Source organism: Trachypithecus francoisi, unplaced genomic scaffold, assembly GCF_009764315.1.
Source record: "Trachypithecus francoisi isolate TF-2019V2 unplaced genomic scaffold, Tfra_2.0 Lachesis_group12, whole genome shotgun sequence".
NCBI classification, from domain to species: Eukaryota; Metazoa; Chordata; class Mammalia; order Primates; family Cercopithecidae; genus Trachypithecus; species Trachypithecus francoisi.
The window spans coordinates 85,079,911-85,101,259 of record NW_022681457.1 but is presented as its reverse complement, the minus strand read 5'-3'; the positions used below and the strand labels follow the sequence as shown (position 1 = coordinate 85,101,259).

Here is a 21,349-nt window from a genome sequence, read left to right as displayed (position 1 = left end):
GTCATGTAAGTGTTTGTGAAAAATAGAGACACTCACACAAACACTCATCATGAAGGCTTTCTGAAGGAGGTGATGTCAGTTCGGTCTAAAAGGCCTGGGGCCAGGCACCATGGCTCACGCCTGTAATCCCAGCACTTTGGCAGGCCAAGGCAGGAGGATCGCTTGAGTCCAGGAATACAAGACCAGCCTGGGCAACAGAGAAAACTCTCATCTCTACAAAAAATTTAAAACGGCTGGGCGCGGTGGCTCACGCCTGTAATCCTAGCACTTTGGGAGGCCGAGGCAGGTGGATCACAAGGTCAGGAGATCGAGACCATCCTGGCTAACACGGTGAAACCCCGTCTCTACTAAAAATACAAAAAATTAGCCGGGCGTGGTGGCGGGCGCCTGTAGTCCCAGCTACTTGGGAGGCTGAGGCAGGAGAATGGCATGAACCTGGGAGGCGGAGTTTGCAGTGAGCCCAGATCGCGCCACTGTACTCCAGCCTGAGCGACAGAGCAAAACTCCATCTCAAAAAAAAAAAAAAAAAATTTAAAACTAGCCAGGTGTGGTGGTATGTACCTACTAGTCCCAGCTACGTGGGAGGCTGAGGCAGGAGGATCGCTTGAGCTCAGGAGGTTGAGGCTGCAAGTGAGCCAAGATCATGCCACTGCACTGCAGCTTGGGAGACAGAGCAAGACTCTGCCTCAACAACAAAACAAACAAATAAAAAGCCTGGGTTTGCCAGGGGACTAGGGGGCATAGGATAAGGAGCTACGGCTCACTGTGGCAATAAGAAACTCCCCTCTTCATGGCTGGGCCTCTAGACTGGGTACCCCCTTCATAGGGGAACCATGTCCCATTCTACTCTTTTTGTTTGTTTGTTTGTTTTTTTTTTTTTTTTTTGAGACGGAGTCTCGCTCTGTCGCCCAGGCTAGAGTGCTGTGGCCGGATCTCAGCTCACTGCAAGCTCCGCCTCCCAGGTTCACGCCATTCTCCTGCCTCAGCCTCCCGAGTAGCTGGGACTACAGGCGCCCGCCACCTCGCCCGGCTAATTTTTTATATTTTTTAGTAGAGACGGGGTTTCACCGTGTTAGCCAGGATGGTCTCGATCTCCTGACCTCGTGATCCGCCCGTCTCGGCCTCCCAAAGTGCTGGGATTACAGGCTTGAGCCACCGCGCCCGGCCTTTGTTTGTTTTTTGAGACATGATCTCACTCTGTCATCCAGGCTGGAGTGCTGTGGCCCAATCATAGCTCACTGCAGCCTCAACCTCCCAGGATCAAGCGATCCTCCCGCCACAGGCTCTCAAGTAGCTGTGACCAGGCACACACCACCATGCCCAGCTAATTTTGTATTTTTTATAGAGACGGGGTTTTGCCATGTTGCCCAGGCTGGTGTCAAACTCCAGGGCTCAAGCAATCTGCCTGCCTAGGCCTAAAGTGCTGGGATTACGGGCATGAGCCACCACACCTGGCTCCATTCCACCTGATTCCCAGAGTCAGAGAGCCTGGCACTTAACAGAGCAGCCTGTTAATAACTTTTTTTTTGAGATGGTGTCTTGCTCTGTCGCCCAGGCTGGAGTGCAGTGGCGCAATCTTGGCTCACTGCAACCTCCGCCTCCTGGGTTCAAGCAATTCTACTGCCTCAGCCTCCCAAGTAGCTGAGATTACATGTACCCACCACCACACCTGGCTATTTTTTTTTTTTTTTTTTTTTTTTTTGTATTTTTAGCAGAGACAGGGTTTCACCATGTTGGCCAGGCTGGTTTCTAACTCCTGACTTCAGGTGATCTGCCAGCCTTGGCTTCCCAAAGTGCTGGGATTATAGGCATGAGCCACCACACCCAACCAATAGCTTTTTAAAATAAATATTCAAATATTTATTGCATGCTTGCTGTGTGCCAGACACTGTTCCAGAATACAACGGTGAACAAGAAAGCCTAAGTCCTGCCCTCATGAGGCTGACATGGGAGAAAGGGAGACAGAAAATAAATAAGTAAAATAATAAATGTATAACACAATTTCAGGTAATAAGCATAAGAAGAAAACTGAAGCTGATTAAAAAGAAGAGTGAGATGGCAGGAAAGCCTATTTTAGGGAGAGGTCAGGGTAGGCCTGTCAGCCGAGGGAACACATGCGTGGCATCTGAAGGAAGTGGGTGTGAACCATCTGGACAGTGGAAGAAGAACACTCCAGGAGAGGAAAGGGCATATGCAAAGGCCCTGAGGCAGAAGTGAGCTCAGCACGTCTGAGAAACAGCGAGATTGCCTATGGATGCAGAGGGCAAGGGGCAGCAGCACATCCTAGGGGTACAGAGAGGCGCCAGGACCCAAGCTGGGTTAGCCCTGTAGGACGGGGTCCCACGCACAGTGCAGGATGGGTCAGCAGGAGGATGATGTGATCAGATTTATGATTAAAAACAATCACTCTGGGTTGGGCGCGGTGGCTCAAGCCTGTAATCCCAGCACTTTGGGAGGCCGAGACTGGTGGATCAGGAGGTCAGGAGATTGAGACCATCCTGGCTAACACGGTGAAACCCCGTCTCTACTAAAAAATACAAAAAAAACCAAAAAACTAGCTGGGCGAGGTGGCGGGCGCCTGTAGTCCCAGCTACTCGGGAGGCTGAGGCAGGAGAATGGCGTAAACCCGGGAGGCGGAGCTTGCAGTGAGCCCAGACCCGGCCACTGTACTCCAGCCTGGGCGACAGAGCAAGACTCCGTCTCAAAAAAAAAAAAAAAAAAAAACAATCACTCTGACTGCCAGGTGAAGATCAGACTATGAGGGTGAAGCAACCAGGCTGGAAACAGGACTTGGTGGTCATGGTGGACGGGTGAAGAGTGGCTGGGCCAGGAGATGACTTGAAGTCAGATAGATGTGACCTGTAGGTGACACAGGAGTCCATGATGACTCCTAAGTTTCTGACCAAGCAGCTAAGTGGATGGTGGAGTCATTTACTGAAACAGAGAAAAGGGGGAGGAAGGGTGTGGAGGAGAAGGCCAAGGCCACATTTTGGACATGTGAAGTGTGAGATGCTTGTGGGATATCCAGCAAAGGTGACAGGTAGGTGGTTGGACAGGAGTCTGGAACTTAGGGAGCCATCAGCATGGAGACCCATGTGGACAAACTTAACTCAGTGATTTCACTGAAAGTCCTGGGACTGGGCAGCGTGATTGCCCAGGGCATGGGTTCTCAGTGGTGTCATACTGCCCCCTAGGGGCTACTAGAAATTGCAGTCTATTTTTGGTGGTAATAGGGTGCTACTGGCATTAGAAGGAAGGGATCAGGGAGGCACTCTAGATGTCCTGCAGTCTCCTACCTAATGGAGAGTTATTCTAAAACCTGTACTTTCAAAAGCCCTGAATAACATTCATGTAGATAAGAAAAATCTATTTATAATGATCTGAGCCTAGAACCTAACTCCACGTTCCATATAAATCCAAATAATTTTTTTGTATCAATTTTTTTTCATTTCTTTTTGTTCAGAATTTTACTAAGAGATTTTTACTATTTCAAAACATCATGTTACTTTGATTCTGCCAAAACAACATACCTGAATCAATCCACACTACCAAGTGCGGCTCTAGGCAGAAGTACACATGTTCAAGTACTTCATACGTGTAGTTGTGTCCAAGCATTTGAATACTGAAATGCATATTATGTTATTACAAATTATTTTCCTTTAATTTCCCTTTATATTACAACTATGGCATAATACTGTGGGTTTTTTTGTTTGAGACAGAGTCTCACTCTATCACCCAGGCTGGAGTCCAAATGGTGTAATCTTGGCTCATTGCAACCTCCACCTCCCCAGCTCAAGCCATCCTCCCACCTCAGCCTCCTGAGTAGCTGGGACTACAGGTGTTCGCCACAATGCCTAACTGATTTTTGTATTTTCTGTAGAGGTGGGGTCTTGCCATGTTGCCCAAGCTTGTCTCAAACTCCTGGGTTCAAGCAATCCTCCCACCTCAGCCTCCCAAAGTGCTGGGATTACAGGCATGAGCCACTGCACCCAGCCAATACCGTGTTTTTAATTAGGCATTCACTGGAAGGGTATAGAGCTGAGACTTCCATCTCAGCACACTAGAGCCTGAGCTGTAAGAGGCAGGTGCTAGGCTAAAAGGGTGAGAACTATTAAGGTAAAGAGTGAATACAGATAAAGAAAAGCCATGGTGAGCACTGGGTCCCTCCAAAAATTTAGAGACTAGGAGGAGGAAGAGACAAGGGAAGAGACTGAGGGAAGACACCATGGGGTAAAAGGTAAGACAAGAGGGAGGCCACCATTGTCACAGGAAGGCAAGCAGGCCAGGCAGGAGAGAATGATGCAGGCAGGGGATTAGATCTGGCTGTGGGAAGACTAAATAGTTCTCTTATGATTGTTTCTATAAATAAGTGACACCATCAGTTGAGAGGGAGAATGTATGAAGCAATGCTGGAGGGCTGAGGAGTGAAGAAAAGGCGTGTTTTCCAGTCAGACCATGGATGACAAGTACCTCCAGCAATCTGGGAGGACCACTGGGTATTGCTCAAAGTGCCCTTAAGACCTGAGCCCCTCAACTCAAGAGGGACCAGATAGCTCAGGGCTGTGCTTTTCTCCAGCACACTGAGTTCTGCACTAGGTAAGGAGCATGAGACAGGGGCAGCGGGCTCCTTCGCAAGAGGAAGGAGAGTGTGTCCAGCAACGGTGCGTAGGATGTGAGTGAGGCAACAGGGCAGTGTAGCGCGGGCGGATGGGCAGCGCATCTATGAGTCTAGGACATGTGCCAACCATGAAAACCCCCAAAAGGATGATGTGGTATCACATGAGGAAATCTGAGTATGCACTGCAGATGAGAGAATAGTATTGTAGCAGTGTTCATTTTCTGATTTTGAGAACTATGTCCTGGTGATATTAAAAATACCCTGTTTCTTATGAAATACAAGCTGAAGTATTTAGTGGTGGATGAACATGAACTCTCCAACTTACTCTCAAATGGCTCTAAAAAAATACACACTGTCTATAAATATATACAGAAGGAGAATAAATAGGAAATGATGTTCACCAATATAAACAACTGGAGAACCTGAGTAAATGCGAGCAAAGGTATGTGGGGTTCATCACAATATTCTTGTAACTCTTCCGTGAGCTTGACATTACATAAAATAAAAAGTTACAAAAACAATAACAAGACACCACTGTAGGAGCAGACCCAGGCATTTATGCGTCTTCCTCTTTTAATGAAAGGAGACAAATGGGAACTGAAATAAGCCAAAATAAAAAACAAAAAAGCTTTTCAAAGCCCAAAGTTAACTCCACCCTAGCAAGGCTGAACGGTCCTCCTGTGTCTGGTGGCTGGGTCTCCTCCAGACTCCGTTTCTCAGCCAGAACCACGGTTCATCCTTCCATCCTGCACAGCCAGCTGCCCTTGCCCAGCCTCCCTTGTCACCACAGATGAGTAGTTCCTACCTGGTCCTGTGTGTTTGAAGATCAAGTTTTCATCATCAAACTTCTTCTTGTAGATGGACTTGCCCCTGGTGCCGTTGTGGTTTGTGAAATCACTGCCCTGGCACATAAACCGGGGGATAATGCGGTGGAAGCTGCTTCCCTTGAAGCTGAGTCCTTTAAATGGGTGCGCGGGTAGCGGAAATTCTCTGGGATTGAGAAAGGGAAAGGTCTGAGGTAAGAATATCTAACTAGATCATTAAAACTCCGGCTCTCTGTAACACGCCATCTCTACAAAAACACAAATAATTAGCTGGGTCCCAGCCATGGTGGCTCATGCCTGTAATCCCAGCACTTTGGGAGGCTGAGGTGGGTGGATCACCTGAGGTCAGGAGTTCAAGACCAGCCTGGCCAACATGGCAAAACCCCATCTCTACTAAAAATACAGAAATTAGCCAGGTGTGGTGGCACACTCCTAGGTGACAAAGTGAGACCCTGTCTCTAAAATAAAACACACACACCCCCCGCAAACTCCAGCTCTCCAAATCGAAAAAAGTACATAATACCTTTATTTAAACTAAATGCTTAATTGTGGAAGTGGCACACAAATAGATTGAACAGACTAGGTGAAAAGAAGAGAAAGTCTAGAAATAGACCCAGATACATATGAAAATTCAGTATTTCAGCTGGGCATGGTGGCTCACATCTGTAATCTCAGTACTTGGGGAGGCCAAGGCAGGAGGATTGCCTGAGCAGAGGAGTTGGAGACCAGCCTGGGCAACATGGCAAGACCTCATCTCTATTAAAATATATACATAGGCCAGGTGTGGTGGCTCAGGTCTGTAATCCCAGCACTTTGGGAGGCCAAGGCAGGTGGATCACCTGAGGTTAGGAGTTCGAGACCAGCCTGATCAACGCGGTGAAACCCTGTCTCTACTAAAAATACAGAAAATTAGCTAAGTGTGGTGGCATGCACCTGTAATTCCAGCTACTCAGGAGGCTGAGGCAGGAGAATCACTTGAACCCGGGAGGCGGAGGCTGCAGTAAGCTGAGATCATGCCATTGCACTCCAGCCCGGGCAACAAGAGTGAAACTCTGTCTCAAAAAAAAAAAAAAAAAAAAAAAATATATATATATATGTAAAGGAATTAAGTATATTAAGTATTTCATAAAGCTTGGCATCTTAAATCACTGGGGCAAAGATGGACTTTCTATAAACTGCTCTTAAGACAACTGAATAAACATTTGGACTCCCCTATCCAATTGTGCTAGGCAGCCATGACCTGAGAAGGTATATAATGACCAGGAGCTCAAATCCCCACAGACAAAGGTCTAGGTCACCCCAGCAGATAAGCCATTTAGATTAGCAGAGGAGCCAGCTGAGGTAAGGATGAGAGGTATCTAAAATGGATAGTAGAGGAGGGAGGCCAGGTGCCATGGTTCACACCTGTAATCCCAGCGCTTTGGGAGGCAGAGGTGGGAGGATCACCTGAGGTCAGGAGTTCGAGACCAGCCTGGTCAACATGGTGTAACCCTGTCTCTACTAAAAATACAAAACCAGCCGGGCATCGTGGCAGGCGCCTGTAATCCCAGCTACTTGGGAGGCTGAAGCAGGTGAATCACTTGAACCCGGGAGGCAGAGGTTGCAGTGAGCCAAGATCATGCCATGGCACTCCAGCCTGGGATTACTAACAGTTACATGAGTATATTTTTCAGAGACATAGCAATAAAAGCCCAAATAATTAAAATAGTTAAAAGAAATGAATGTTGCCTCTGGTAGGGCAGAAAAATGATGTTGGGTGGGGGGCAGAAGAATGTTTTATTACAGAACGATTTTCTTTTTTTTTTTTTTTTTTGAGACGGAGTCTTGCTCTGCCACCCAGGCTGGAGTGCAGTGGCCGGATCTCAGCTCACTGCAAGCTCCGTCTCCCGGGTTTACGCCATTCTCCTGTCTCAGCCTCCCGAGTAGCTGGGACTACAGGCGCCCGCCTCGTCGCCCGGCTAGTTTTTTGTATTTTTAAGTAGAGACAGGGTTTCACCGTATTAGCCAGGATGGTCTCGATCTCCTGACCTCGTGATCCGCCCGTCTCGGCCTCCCAAAGTGCTGGGATTACAGGCTTGAGCCACCGCGCCCGGCCATGATTTTCTTTAAACTATGTGTAATTATGACTTTGAGAAACATTTTTAAAAGCTAGATTACAACAAAAAAGATTATGGGTAAAAAAAAAGGTCTTCATGAATATTTAAGAAAAAAGGAAAACACAACTGTCAATACTAGCTACCTCTGGGAGATGAGCTGAATAGTAAGGAGACAAACTTTTAGCTTCTGATTGATACCCTTAAAAATAGTACTTTTCTGGCTGGGTGTGGTCACTCATGTCTGTAATCCCAGCATTTTGGGAGGCCGAGGTGAGAGGATCACTTGAGTCCAGTTCAAGACCAGACTGGACAACATGGCGAAACCCCACCATCTCTACAAAAATATATATATATATAAAAATTAGCCGGGAAACACAGTGAAACCCCCATCTGTACAAAAAAATAATAAAAAATTGGCTGGGCATGGTGGTGCATGCCTGTGGTCCCAGCTACTTGGGAAGCTGAGCTGGGAGGATCACTTGAGCCTGGAAGGTTGAAGCTGCAGTAAGCTGCAGTGAGCCGTGATCACACCACTGCACTCCAGCCTGGGCAATAGAACTAGATCCTGTCTCAAAGAAAAAAAAAAAAAAACCTGCATTTTTTCCAGAGAAGACACTTGGCAAATAACTCCTCAACCAAGTCAACAAAATTAACATTGCAAACATCTGAACTGACATCATGTACTTCCTCATACGATGCACTAACAACACTGCTTCTGTGCTGTTGCTGTCAAAACACATAACCTAAATCTAATCATGAAGAAGTACTAGACAAATATAAACTGAGAAGGAGCACTTAAACACAACTGGCCTATTCTTTTCAAACATGTCAAGATCGAAAAAGACAATGAAAAATTAAGAAATGGTTTCAAATAAAAGAAGACTGAAGAGATTTGACAACTAAATCAATGTGGGAATCCTAGTCAGGGAAGAAAAATTGCTAAAAATTACTATAAAGGACAATATTGGGACAAGTGATAAAATTTGAATATGGCTCATCACTCAATGTTACATTTTATAATTTTGATAGCTATACTCTGATTATGCAAGGGAATGTTCTGGTTCTTAGGAAATATATACTGAAGTATTTAGGAGTAAAGGTGCATGGTCTTCAACTTCTCAACTGAACAGGGAAAAAATACATATACGCACCTGTGTACAATGTATGTAAAGAAAATGATAAAGCATACAGGACAAAAAAAGGAAATTAATGAATAGGTAAAGGATATATAAGAGTTCCTCTAACTATGCTTTTTTTCTTTTTCTTTTTCTTTTTTTAAGACAAGGCCCTGCTCTGTTGCCAAGACTGGAGTGTAGTGGTGCAATTATGGCCTGCAGCCTCAACCTCCTGGGCTCAAGCAATCCTCCTGTCTCAGCCTCCCAAATAGCTGGAACTACAGGCACATCCCACTATACCCATCTAATTTTGTATTTTTTGTAGAGATGGAGTCTTTTGCTGTGTTGCTCAGGCTGAGCTCAAACTCCTGGCCTCAAGTGATCCTCCCACTGTGGCCTCCCAAAGTGCTGAGATTACAGGTGTGAGCCACTGCACCTGGCCCCTTGAAATATTCTTACAGAATTCTTATTCTATATATCTGTAAGTTTGAAAATATATCCAAATAAAATTACAAAGAAAAAAAAAAAACCCAACAATAAAATCAAACCAGAAGATAATTAAAACTGTTTATACTTTCAGTTGCCTATTCTTTCTAATGGCTCTAAGCCTTTACAGAGCTTCAACAATGCCTGCTGTGCCTCATGTTACAAAATGCTGGGATCTGAAATGCCTCAGATGGAAATAGTGTTAAGGGCCCAGGACTCCAGGTAGCTTCCTCCCCATCTTGCTCAGCCACCAGTGTCCCGCCGTCCTGACCATGGCATCCTGCTCACCTGCTGTCATGGGCACGACATCGGAACGCAGGAGCATTTGGATGCAGCCAGCTGCCTTGTTCCCAATCTTGATGTCCATGTACACCTGAGGATTTGACCAGGCCTTTTTAGCAGTGGGCTCTCCCTAGGTGCAAAAGAAACTGCTAGAGAGCTCCCTGATGCCCCAAGTAGGAGTGCGAGTATTCTACACACCCACCCAGAACACAACTTCAGTGAGTAGGCTGCAGCAAGTGCTGACAGGGAAGGCCTTGGGCCCTGACAAGGCTGCAGGAGACAGGAGCCACAGCCGTAGCACCCAGCTGGATGCCCAGTGACAGGAGACCTCAGCACTGTCTAACCTGAGGCCCATACACAGGCATGTTATCTCATCGCGCTCACCCTCAGAAGCATCAGTTTCCTCCTCCTGCCCCACAGTCACAGAACAGAGCTTTTCTTGCCCGTGATCCACAGCTCTCAACATCTTCAAATGCTAGTTCCAATCTACCCACTGTCTTCCAGTTAAACAAAACCACCCATGTGCCACCCTCTTCTCCCTCTATACTTGGCCCTGAACATACACTGGCTGGCTACGTGGAAGCAAGCGGGCAGCCCTCTTGCTCAGGCCTAAGTTTGCAGAGACAATGGAGGATGCTGCCCCTTTTTGCTTTGTGCTCCAAGATAAGACTGGATAGAGGATAAATACAACACTCAGTGCAAACCCTTCAATTTGTGTAATAGAGAAAACTCTATGTTTTTGTTTGTTTTTTGAGATGGAGTCTCATTCTGTCACCCAGACTAGAGTACAGTGGCATGATCTCAGCTCACTGCAACCTCTACCTCCTGGGTTCAAGTGATTCTCCTGCCTCAGCCTCCTGAGTAGCTGGGATCACAGGCGCGTGCCACTATGCCTGGCTAATTTTTGTATTTTTAGTAGAGACGGGTTTCACCACGTTGGTCAGGCTGGTCTCGAACTCCTGACCTCGTGATCTGCCCACCTTGGCCTCACAAAATGCTGGGATTACAGGTGTGAGCTACCACGCCCAGCCAACACTATTGTTTTTTTGGATTAATAGTTCAACATAGAGGTATTGAGCTATCAGGCCAAGTACTGGGATTCTTAAATAAATAGATACAGTTGGGTGTCGTGGCTCACTCTGTAATCCCAGCACTTTGGGAGGCCAAGGCAAGAGGACTGCTTGAGCCCAGGAGTTCTGAGACCCATCTGGGCAACACAGTGAGACCCTGTATCTACAAAATAAAAAATGAAAAATTTAGCTGGGTATGGTGGTGTGCCTGTAGTTCCAGTTACTTGGAAGGCTGGGGCAGGAAGATCACTTGAGCCTGGAAGGTCAAGGCTGCAGTGAGCTGTGATGGTACCACTATACTCCAGCCTGGGCAACAAAGCAAGACCCTGACTCAAAAAATAAAAAACAAATAGATAGGCAGTTAGATAGATACGGCCTCTGGCCTTGAGGAACTGGCTAGCCAGTGGGGGAGGGATACCCACAATGTAAGAGGCACACAGATCCTGGAGCTCTACAGCCTTAGTTCAGACCTCAGTTCCACCATTATGAACTGTATAACACTGAACAAGGTACTGACCTCACTGTGCCCCAGCTTCCTCACCTAGAACTGGGAATAATAATAGTACTTATCTCAAATAATTGTAATTAGGATTAAATATTAGTAGAGCACTTAGAACAGTGCCTCGCATAGAGCAAGCAATATTTAGACATTTGTTAAATAAGTAATTTCAATATAATGCAGTCACATTTCTATATAATCACATTTACATATAATGCCAGGACAGAGGGTGCCGCAGGAACCCAGAGGCCATGGGAGCCCAGAGTGATACTTGCCTCACTCACTGGAGGATTAAGAAAAGCTTCCTGGAGAAGGCAGTAAATGGGCTGCGCTATGAGAAATAAGCAGGCATTAGCCACATAAAATAAATGGGAAAGGATACTGCAGGCAGAGGAATGACTTACACCAAAACATAGAGATTCACAGGTATCTACAAATTCTTGTTTCCTAGTCTATAAAATGGGGATAAAATATGGAGACATAAGCAGGAATCAGAACATACAGAGGCCTTCCGTCCCTTTTGATGAGGGTTGGGCTCAATAAACCTATAAATCAAGGGAGTGCCTAGAAAGCTTGAGGAGAGTGATATAGTCAGATCTTCCCTTTAGAAAGCTTCCTCTGGCTGCTAAGGATAGGAGGAAAGCAGGCCTGGAGCAGGGAGACCAGTTAAGAAGCTACTCCAATTATTCACAGGAGAGAGGATAAGGTCTCAGCCAAGACAACAGTGGCAGAAGAAAACTGGAGAGGAGAAATGCAAGATTTAAAAGATAACATTAGCAGGGTATGGCAATGCATTAGGTATGAAATACAGTGAGGGATCTAAGCTGGCACCCAGGAATCTGGTTTGGGTGTGACTATGCTGAAGATGGCAAAGTGAACTAAGATTGGGCATAAAAAAAGACCAGAAAGGTGATGAAACCCATTTGGGATATGCTTTATTTATGGTGCCTATAAGACATCCAGACAGAAATAGGTGAAAGGTCAGGGCTAGGGATAGAGATCAGAATATCATTCAGACAATGAAAGATCATTATAACCTTAGGAGATAGAAGTGGCTGACATGGTACAAGGATAATGTGGAGAGAGGAGCGGAGGGCTAAGGAAGGAATTCAGGGAAATATCACTGCTCAAAGGGTGGACAGAGGAGGAGGAGCCTGTAAATTATCCTGGGAAGCAACAGTCAGGATGGCCTGATGGAAAAGCAGGAGCAAGTGGAGAGGGCAGAGAGAGCCTTGCGGCTGTGTACTGACTGAGGGGAACGGGCCCCTACATGATTCTGCCCCCTTGGAATCAGGGCAAGAACAGGAAGACAGCGAGCCTGCTGCCAAAGACTAGGAGGATAGTGGACGCTGGTGATGCAGAATACTCACTATCCTTTCTCATCTCAGATATCCACCTTGCTCAGTAGCAATCACAAAAACCTGAGCCCACATAAGATATTTCTCACTTAGATAAGAAACCCAAAACTTCTCCTTTAAATTCACCCAGCACCACTCACCTCAGAAATTCCCTATGTGGCAAATAGCAGCCTCTCCTCTGGAAGCATGAACTTTCATTCTCCCTCCTGGCTTTCTGCTTTGGGAGGTCTCAACCATCTTCCTCTTTATCCACTTCCCAGCAAAATTCTCCACCCAGTCTTCATCTGACCAAACTGAAAGGAAGGAATCAAATGAATGTTAAGAAATTCAAGCCATCAGCCAATAGCTAATTAGCTATGTCCAGTTCTTCACTGCTTTGGTCAGCAAAGTGGACTCACTATGTAGGGTTTCACAGTCAGAAGTTCCCTCTTAGGAACTCTCCAAAACAAGAAAAGTTATCACTGGGAAGTGTCAGGCCCTGAGTCCAGCTCTTAACAGAAGTGAATAAGGAGGAGGAACTAAGTCAAGCCAAAAGGAATGTCCCAGCCTGTGTCAAGGCTGATATGGCATAGTCTACGTCTATGTCCAAAAGTTAGACTTTTACGTGGGGCAGTGCCTCCAGCTTTGCTAGGAATCTCAAACTGGTTATTTCCATGGAGGTGCTACATTCTCTTCTCCACTATAAACCACTCTACTTGTGTTCATACCATCACTACAAGAGGAAGTAGGACTGGGATAAAAATGCAGCCAAGGGCCAGGCATGGTGGCTCATGCCTATAATCTCAACACTTTGGGAGGTCGAGGTGGGTGGGTCATTTGAGGCCAGTGTTTGAGACCAGTCGGGACAACATGGTGAAACCCCATCTCTACTAAAAATACAAAAATTAGTCAGGCATGGTGGCACATGCCTGTAATCCCAGCTACTTGGGAGGCTGAGGCATAAGACTTGCTTGAACCTGGAAGGCAGAGACTGCAGTGAGCTGTGATGGCACCACTGCACTCTAGCCTGGGCGACAGAATGAGACTATCTCAAAAAAAAAAAAAAAAAAAAAGCAGCCAAGGCCACAAGGCCAAAGTTGTGGAGTTGTGGACATGACAGGGAATCTGTGAGTTGCTCCCACTCACCCGGTCAGGAAGAGCCTTCCTTAACTCTCATTGGTTTGGCCAAATTGACAGAAATTGTCCACCCAAAGAGCTCAGATTCATTCTGAAAAGACTGAAATACAACTCAGCTGCTTAAACCTGTTGGGTTAAAAGAATACCTGACAGTCTTCCACTTACCTCCCAGGAGCCTGAGACTTGCTTGTGATTCCAAGCCTGCGAGCCTGCACCCCATAAGCAGGCTCAGCACAAACGTAACCACTAGAATGCCCTTGAGCCACCATGCACTTCCTTTCTTTAATACCAACAAACAGGAAGGTCTGTGCTGGCAAGATCTTTCGATTTGAGCTCAGGACTCTGAAACTATGAGGGTAAAATGTAGTTACCAAGTACTTGAGTCCACCTTAGAAAGTCAAGATCAGCTTTGACCTGGAGAAAAACTGGTATTGTTGACCGCTGAGGGGCATGTTTGATGCAGGCGTAACAAAGAACATGGAATGAAGTGTAGGAATATTTCATTAGCCAAGAACAACTGATACTTCAAAAGAAGTTTGTTTTGGGCCTTTTCATGAGAACTAAAAGTTATATGAAAAAAAGATTCCTTAATTTAGTAAGACTGAGGTTATAATTACAGCTATGTCCTTTGTTCTTAGAAAAAAGATGGATCAGGTACTAATTTTATTCCCAGTAGTTTAAAAAAAATGGAATGCTAACATTAAATGACGTCCTTGTTTCATATTTAGTCATGAATATCGATCATAAAAATAAAAAGCAGGGGGTGGGGGGCATTTAAGGGTTTTGTGGTAGGCAGAATGGCTCTCCAAAGATGTCCACAGTCTATTTCTCAGAACCTATGAATATGTTATGTTATATGACAGGAAAGAATTAAGGTTGCAGATATAATTAAGGTTGCTAGCTAACCTTAAAATAAAATGATTACCCGGGATTATTCAGATGGACCCAATGTAATCACAAGAGTCATCTAAATATGGAAAAGAGAAGTAGACAGCTTCTAAGTGATGCAGTGTGAGAAAGATTTGAGAGGCCATTGCTAGCTTTGAAGTGGAAGGGGCCAAGAGCCAAAAAATGTGGGTAGCCTCTAGAAGCTGGGAAAGGCAAGGAAACAGATTCTCCTTGGGGCCCCCAGAAGCAACAGAACCCTGACAACAGCTTGATGTTAGCCCAGTGAGACCCCTTTTGGATTTCTGACCTCTAAAAATGTAAGATAAACTTGTCTTGTTTTAAGCCGCTAAATTTGTAGTAATTTGTTACAGTGGCAATAGGAATTAAAATCATTTTCTTTTCTTAAAATATTATTATTTGGCCAGGCGTGGTCGCTCACACCTATAATCCCAGCACCTTGGGAGGCCGAGGCAGGAGGATCACCTGAGGTCAGGAGTTCGAGAGTACCCTGGCCAACATGGCAAAACCCCATCTCTACTAAAAATACAAAAATTAGCCAGGCATGGTGGCAGGTGCCTGTAATTCCAGCTACCCAGGAGGTTGAGGCAGGGGAATCGCTGGAACCCAGGAGGCAGAGGCTGCAATGAGCCAAGACTGTGCCACTACACTCCAGCCTGGACGACAGAGCAAGACTCTGTCTCAAAAACAAACAAACAAAAGAAAATTATCATTATTTTGTAGAAACAGGGCCTCACTATTGCCCAGGTTGGGTCTTGAACTCCTGGCCTCAAGCGATCCTCCCGCCTCCATCTCCCAAAGTGCTGAGATTATATGAGCCACCACACTCAGCCTCAAATCATTTTCTTTTGAAGCACTCTATTTGTCACAATCCTTGCAGATTTTCTCTTCTTCAGGTGTTAATTGGTTTAAGAGAACCTAACTCTTCAATGGCTGTTTCTGACTACAGCTAATCACAGCAGTTCTCCATAATCACTTTCATATACTACATGAAACGCTGCTCTTACATATGATTCACAAACTGACCCTGCAGGCTGGGCGTGGTGGCTCATGCTTGTAATCCTGGCACTTTGGGAGGCTGAGGCTGGGAGATTACTTGAAATCAAGAGTTCAGGACCAGCCTGGCCAACATGGTGAAACCCTGTCTCTACTAAAAAGACAAAAATTAGCTGGGCATAGTGGTGTGCGCCTGTAATCCCAGCTACTTGGGTGGCTGAGGCAGGAAAATCACTTGAATCCAGAAGGCAGAGGCTGCAGTGAGCCAAGATTGCACCAATGCACTCCAGCCTGAGCAAAAGAGTGAGACTGTCAAAAAAAAAAAAAAAAATTGACCTTGCAATCACGTTACATTTTATTTGCAGCACATTGTTCTAGCCTAGGGATTAGCAAATTTTCTGAAAAGGGCTAGATAGTAAAGATTTTTGGTTTTGTAGGCTACATACAGCCTCTCCTGCATATTGGGCCTTTTTCCCCTATACCCTTTAAAAGACAACAATTATTTAGCTCAAAGGACACAAAAAACAGACTGTGGCATTTTGAGAGCCTAAGGTTGTAGATTGCTTGAGCTCAGGAGTTCAAGACCAGCTTGGGCAACATGGCAAAATCCCGTCTCTACAAAAAAATACTAAAATTAGCTGGGCGTGGTAGCACACACCTGTAGTCCCAGCTACTTGGGAGGCAGAGGTGGGAGGATTGCTTGAGCCCAGGAGGTGGAGGTTGTAGTGAGTCGAGATCATGCTACTGCATTCCACTCCAGCCTGGGTAATACAGCGAGACTGTGTCTCAAAAAAAAAAAAAAAAAAAAAAAAAAAAAAAGACCAAAACCAGACTGTGGGATGATTTGGACCACGGGCTGTAGTTTGCTGACCCCTGCAAAATGGTCAAGAGATTGGCCAACAAAGGTGGTTGGTATTCAACAAATGTGAAATGAGAAGGATGTCTGGTTAAGAATTAATTTTAGGACGGGTGTGGTGGCTCACATTTGTAATCCCAGCACTTTGGGAGGCCGAGCCAGGAGGGTCACTTGAGGTGAGGAGTTCAAGACCAGACTGGCTAACACGGTAATACCCCATCTCTACTAAAAATACAAAAATTAGCTGGTTGTGGTGGCAGGTGTCTGTAATCCCAGCTATCCAGGAGTATCGCGTGAACTCGGGAGGCAGAGGTTGCAGTGAGCTGAGATTGCACCACTGCGCGCCAGCCTGGACGATAGAGCAGACTCAGTCTCGGGGAGAAAAAAAAAAAAGAATTACTTTTATAGGTAGCTAGTTCATACTGAATTATTTCAAATAATGATGACCTGTGCTTGCTATAGAACTTTGTAACTACGGAAATTGGAAACACAATAGGTACATGGGCATTCCCTATACCAAAAAGTACCACCAAATAACAGCTTCAGTAAAAAACAAAGATTGTCAGCCATACCATGTTGTTGACAGCTTCTGCAACATCCTGCCAAAAGTAAACAATGAAAAAGTTCATGCCTATAGTTCAACTCTTCTTACAGTGTTCAAATAAAAACTCAGTAGCACAAGCACACAAAACAAGACACAATCTCCCCTCCTACTTGCCTAGACTGTATTTTACTGAGTGTGTATTGCCTGTTAGAGCTGGTGGTATACGGATGGGTGCCCAGTTGATGGAGAGAGAGAATACACACAGTAAAACAGGAATGAGCGATGCCAGGCCAGAGGGCTCTGGCCTCTCCAAGACCTATCTTCTATACTGTGAATACAGGAGGAGAACTTTGAGCCAGGCCTGGTGGGCCATCCTTCAACCAGAACTTCCTGTTTCTCTGCAAAAGCCACTACCAAGCCACTACAGTGGCTTGAATAGTGTCACCCAAAATTCACATCCACCTAAACCTCAGAATCAGACCTTATTTAGAAATAGGTTCTTTTGGGTGGTGGGCTGGGTGCAGTAGCTCACATGTAATCTCAGTGCTTTGGGGAACTGAAGTGGGAGGATGACTTGAGGCTGGGAGTTGAAGATGAGCCTGAGCAATATAGTGAGAAACCCATCTCTGTAAAAATTTTAAAAATTAGGCAGGCATGGTGGTGTGCACCTATAGCCCTAGCTACTTGGGAGGCTGAGGTAGCAGGATCATTTGAACCCAGGAGTTAGAGGAAGCAGTGAGCTATAATCACACCACTGCACTTCAGCTTAGGTGACAGAGTGAGATCTTGCCTCAAAAAAAAAAAAAAAAAAAAAAGAGGGGGGCCCCTGACTGGTATCTTTATAAGAGAAGACAGAAACACATACAAGGAAGAAAGCCATGTGAAGACAGGGGCAGAGACTAGAGTGATACTACAAGCCAAGGAATTGTGAGGAGCCACTAGAAGCCAGGAAAGCAAGTAAAAAGTCTTCCTGAGAGCCTTCAGAGAGAGCATGGTCCTGCCAACACCTTGACTTTAGACTTCTAGTCTCCAGAATTGTGAGATAATAAATTTGTTGTTTTAAGCCACCCAAATTTATGGTAATTTGTTACAACAGCCCAAGGAAACTACCACATCCATCCAAACAGACTGACACCTTTGGTAATCAATGACAAGAGTGACACTAGTAAAACAAAAGGAAAACTTCTTACCTCTGCCAACACAAATTCAACAAAAGAGAATCCTTGGTGCTTTTCTGCAAAAGCAGAAATGGGTTGTTAATATGTGAGCAACAGGAGGAAACATGCCATATCCAGATGTCATTTACAAAACGAAAATCAAATTTTTAGATTTTTCTTGGTTTCTTCAGCAATGCATCCAGAAATATTAGTCATTTCATTCTAAATAAATATACATAAACAATGAACTAATTTTAAACTTTGTACAATTCAAGCTGACCACAGTGGCTCACATCTATAATCCCAGCACTTTGGGAGGCCGAGGCAGGCAGATCACCTGAGGTCAGGAGTTTGAGACCAGCCTGGCCAACATGGTAAAACCCTGTCACTACTAAAAATACAAAAATTAGCTGGGTGCAATGGCGCAGGCCTGTAGTCCTAGCTACTCGAAACACTGAGGCAAGAGACTCACTTGAACCCAGGAGGCGGAGGCCGCGGTGAGCCTACATTGCGCCTTTGCATTTCAGCCTGGGTGACAAAGCAAGACTCCATCTCGAAAACAAATAATTAACTAATTAAAATAAAATTCAGTTGTACCACTATGGAATGTAAACCTGAAGTTGCTTTCCAAGCATTTTGACGACTTTTGTTTATAAAACTTACAGAAATAGAAAAGTTGTTTATCTAACAATTATTAATTCCAAACAAGCTTTAATTGTGTATAGAGCATTGACCTTACCATTGGGTCAGGTGACTACTAAACAAGGGAGCATCATGGTCTTTGTTCCTAGGAAAAACTGATTTTAGCTGGGGGAGACCAAGAGCAGTAGGAATTACTACTTCATAAAACTCAGGGATAGGCTGGGCACGGTGGCTCACACCTGTAATCCTAGCACTTTGAGGTGGGGTGGATTGTCTGAGCTCAGGAGTTTGAGATCAGCCTGGGCAACATGGTGAAACCCTGTCTCTACGAAAATACAAAAAATTAGCTTGGCGTGGCAGTGTGCACCTGTAGTCCCAGGTATTTGGAAGGCTGAGATAGGAGAATTGCTTGAACCCAGTAGGCGGAGGTTGCAGTGAGCCGAGATCGTGCCACTGCACTCCAGCCTGGGCGACAGAGACTCTGTCTCCATTAAAAAAAAAAAAAAAAAAAAAAACGAAAAAAACTCAGGGATAGAAGGACTCCTGAACGTGCTAGTCTTACCGTTATAAGCTATGAAGAGGCCAGGTGCAGTGGCTCACACCTGTAATCACAGCACTTTGGGAGGCTGAGGCAGGAAAATTGCTTGAGCTATGATCAACGACACTGCAATCCAGCCTGGGTGATAGAGCAAGACCCCGTCTCTAAAAAATAATAATAATAATAATAATAATATGTATAGGCTGGGTGCGGTGGCTCACGTCTGTAATCCCAGCACTTTGAGAGGCCAAGGCAGGCGGATCACGAGGTCAGGAGTTCAAGACCAGTCTGGCCAACATAGTGAAACCCTGTCTCTACTAAAAATACAAAAAAAATTAGTCAGGTGTGGTGGCAGGTGCCTGTAGTCCCAGTTACTTGGGAGGCTGAGGCAGGAGAATCCCTTGAACCCGGAAGGTGGAGGTTGCAGTGAGCCAAGATCGCACCACTGCACTCCAGCCTGAGTGACAGAGTGAGACTCCATCTCAAAAAAAAAAAAAAAAAAAAAAGATTTGAAGAACTGAAGGCTCAGTGAGTTTGTGTCCACACAGAAAGTTAGTAGCAGAACTGGGTCTAAAATTCTTAACCTAGAAAATAAAAACAAAAGATCAAATAGAAACTTGCACCATAACTGTGATACCAATTGAAGAAAAACTTAACCAGGTAAGCAGAGGCCAAGGCTTCACTGCTGAGGTTGAGCTTCCCTGCTGCACCCTGCTATTTAACAGCATAGCTGCCAAGAAGGGAGTTCCGGTATACAGATAAGGTAGAGTACACCTACCCAGCAGGTGATGTGAAACAACCAAACATTAAAATTTTTTTTCTAAGAGCTGGGCGCAGTGACTCACGCCTGCAATCCCAGCACTTTGGGAGGCCGAGGTGGGCGGATCACGAGGTCAGGAGTTTGAGACCAGCCTGGCCAACATGGTGAAACCTTGTCTCTACTAAAAAGACAAAAATCAGCCGGGCGTGGTGGCAGACGCCTGTAATCCCAGCTACTTGGGAGGCTGAGGCAGAAGAATCGCTTGAGCCCAGGAGGCAGACGTTCCAGTGAGCCAAGATCATGCCACTGCACTCCAGCCTGGACAACAAAGAGCAAAACTTCGTCTCAAAAAAAGAAAAAAATTGGGGGCTGGGCGCAGTGGCTCACACCGTGTTAGCCAGGATGTTCTCAATCTTCTGACCTCGTGATCCGCCTGCCTCGGCCTCCCAAAGTGCTGGGATTACAGGCGTGAGCCACTGAGCCCACCCTTTTTACTATACACTTTTTATATTAAATGATGAGAAATCAAAGCCCCCAAATGGTTCCAACTTAAAGTCTACCCTCAAATCCAACAGATTAATTTTTGTAAATTTCAACCCATAGCCACATCATCATCCTAGCCCTGCTGTCCTCAGAACCGTCCTTTTCCATCTCCAAGATCACCACCATGCTGACCTAAAGAGACATCCCCCTTAAATGCATTATATACCAGCCATACATAGAATGCTCATGACATAAAATTTTTTACTAAGTTATTTTCCTGGCATCAGGAATCTGACTTAAGAGGGACTTTTCAGTGTCAACTGTTTCATAATACAGCAGAATCAGAGTATCTGTGATGTTTCCAAAAGGAATAAAAGCAGCACGAAGAAATGTCCTCCACCCCCTCTGCAGACACCAAGAGCATTCTGAATCAATGTCTCCACACTTTTGGTGCAGTTGCTCTAACACCTTGTCAACACGAGCACAGAGAGGACAGAAAGGGAGGGGTCCCAATACTCTTCTGGGTATAACAAAACCACTTGTGAGGTACACTCCTCTCCCTCTTCTGACCTACATTTTGTCCCGGTTTATGGAGACAATTTCCTGAAGGAGATCGCCTTCTTTTTATCTCCTCCGTTATCCCAAGAAAATACAAATACGATTACATTACTCTTCTGGTTGGTATTCTTCAAAAGCAATCCAATGGCCAACGGAGAAAAATCCACATTTCTTAGTATGTTATATACTAAGTATGGCCAGACTCTGGGTTTTGGCTCTTGCTGCTTGTCTCCATTCAGGCAACAGCCTGGCTCCCAACTTGGCTGCTTGGTTAACTTTGCATCTTTCAAACTCATCTCTGGACTCAGAGCATCCCGAAAGTTTACCCTTCTCCGGATGGGGTGGTCATTCCCGACTGGTTTCAACATCACCGTCCATCATACAATCGCATCACAGCATTCACCAACCCGTGCAGTGAGGCTGTCTTCGTAATTTCCCAGCTATT

General features: G+C 45.4%; 1 long non-coding RNA gene across 3 annotated transcripts in view; it reads right to left on the bottom strand.

Moving 5' to 3' along the window:
• LOC117092823 overlaps positions 1-19,208 on the bottom strand; it is a 32,009-nt gene extending 12,801 nt beyond the window's left edge. The window contains exons 1-7 of one of the 3 annotated variants that reach the window (XR_004440929.1): positions 18,663-18,882; positions 17,957-18,000; positions 16,795-16,821; positions 14,390-14,431; positions 12,489-12,641; positions 9,428-9,512; positions 5,424-5,608 (exon numbers count right to left, since the gene is read on the bottom strand). This is a non-coding gene — a long non-coding RNA (uncharacterized LOC117092823). Of the gene's footprint in view, positions 1-5,423; positions 5,609-9,427; positions 9,513-12,488; positions 12,642-14,389; positions 14,432-16,794; positions 16,822-17,956; positions 18,001-18,662; positions 18,883-19,127 lie in introns of those variants that run through there. The other 2 variants (XR_004440928.1, XR_004440927.1) reach the window with 2 other exon arrangements.
• Positions 19,209-21,349: the final 2,141 nt, after the last annotated feature.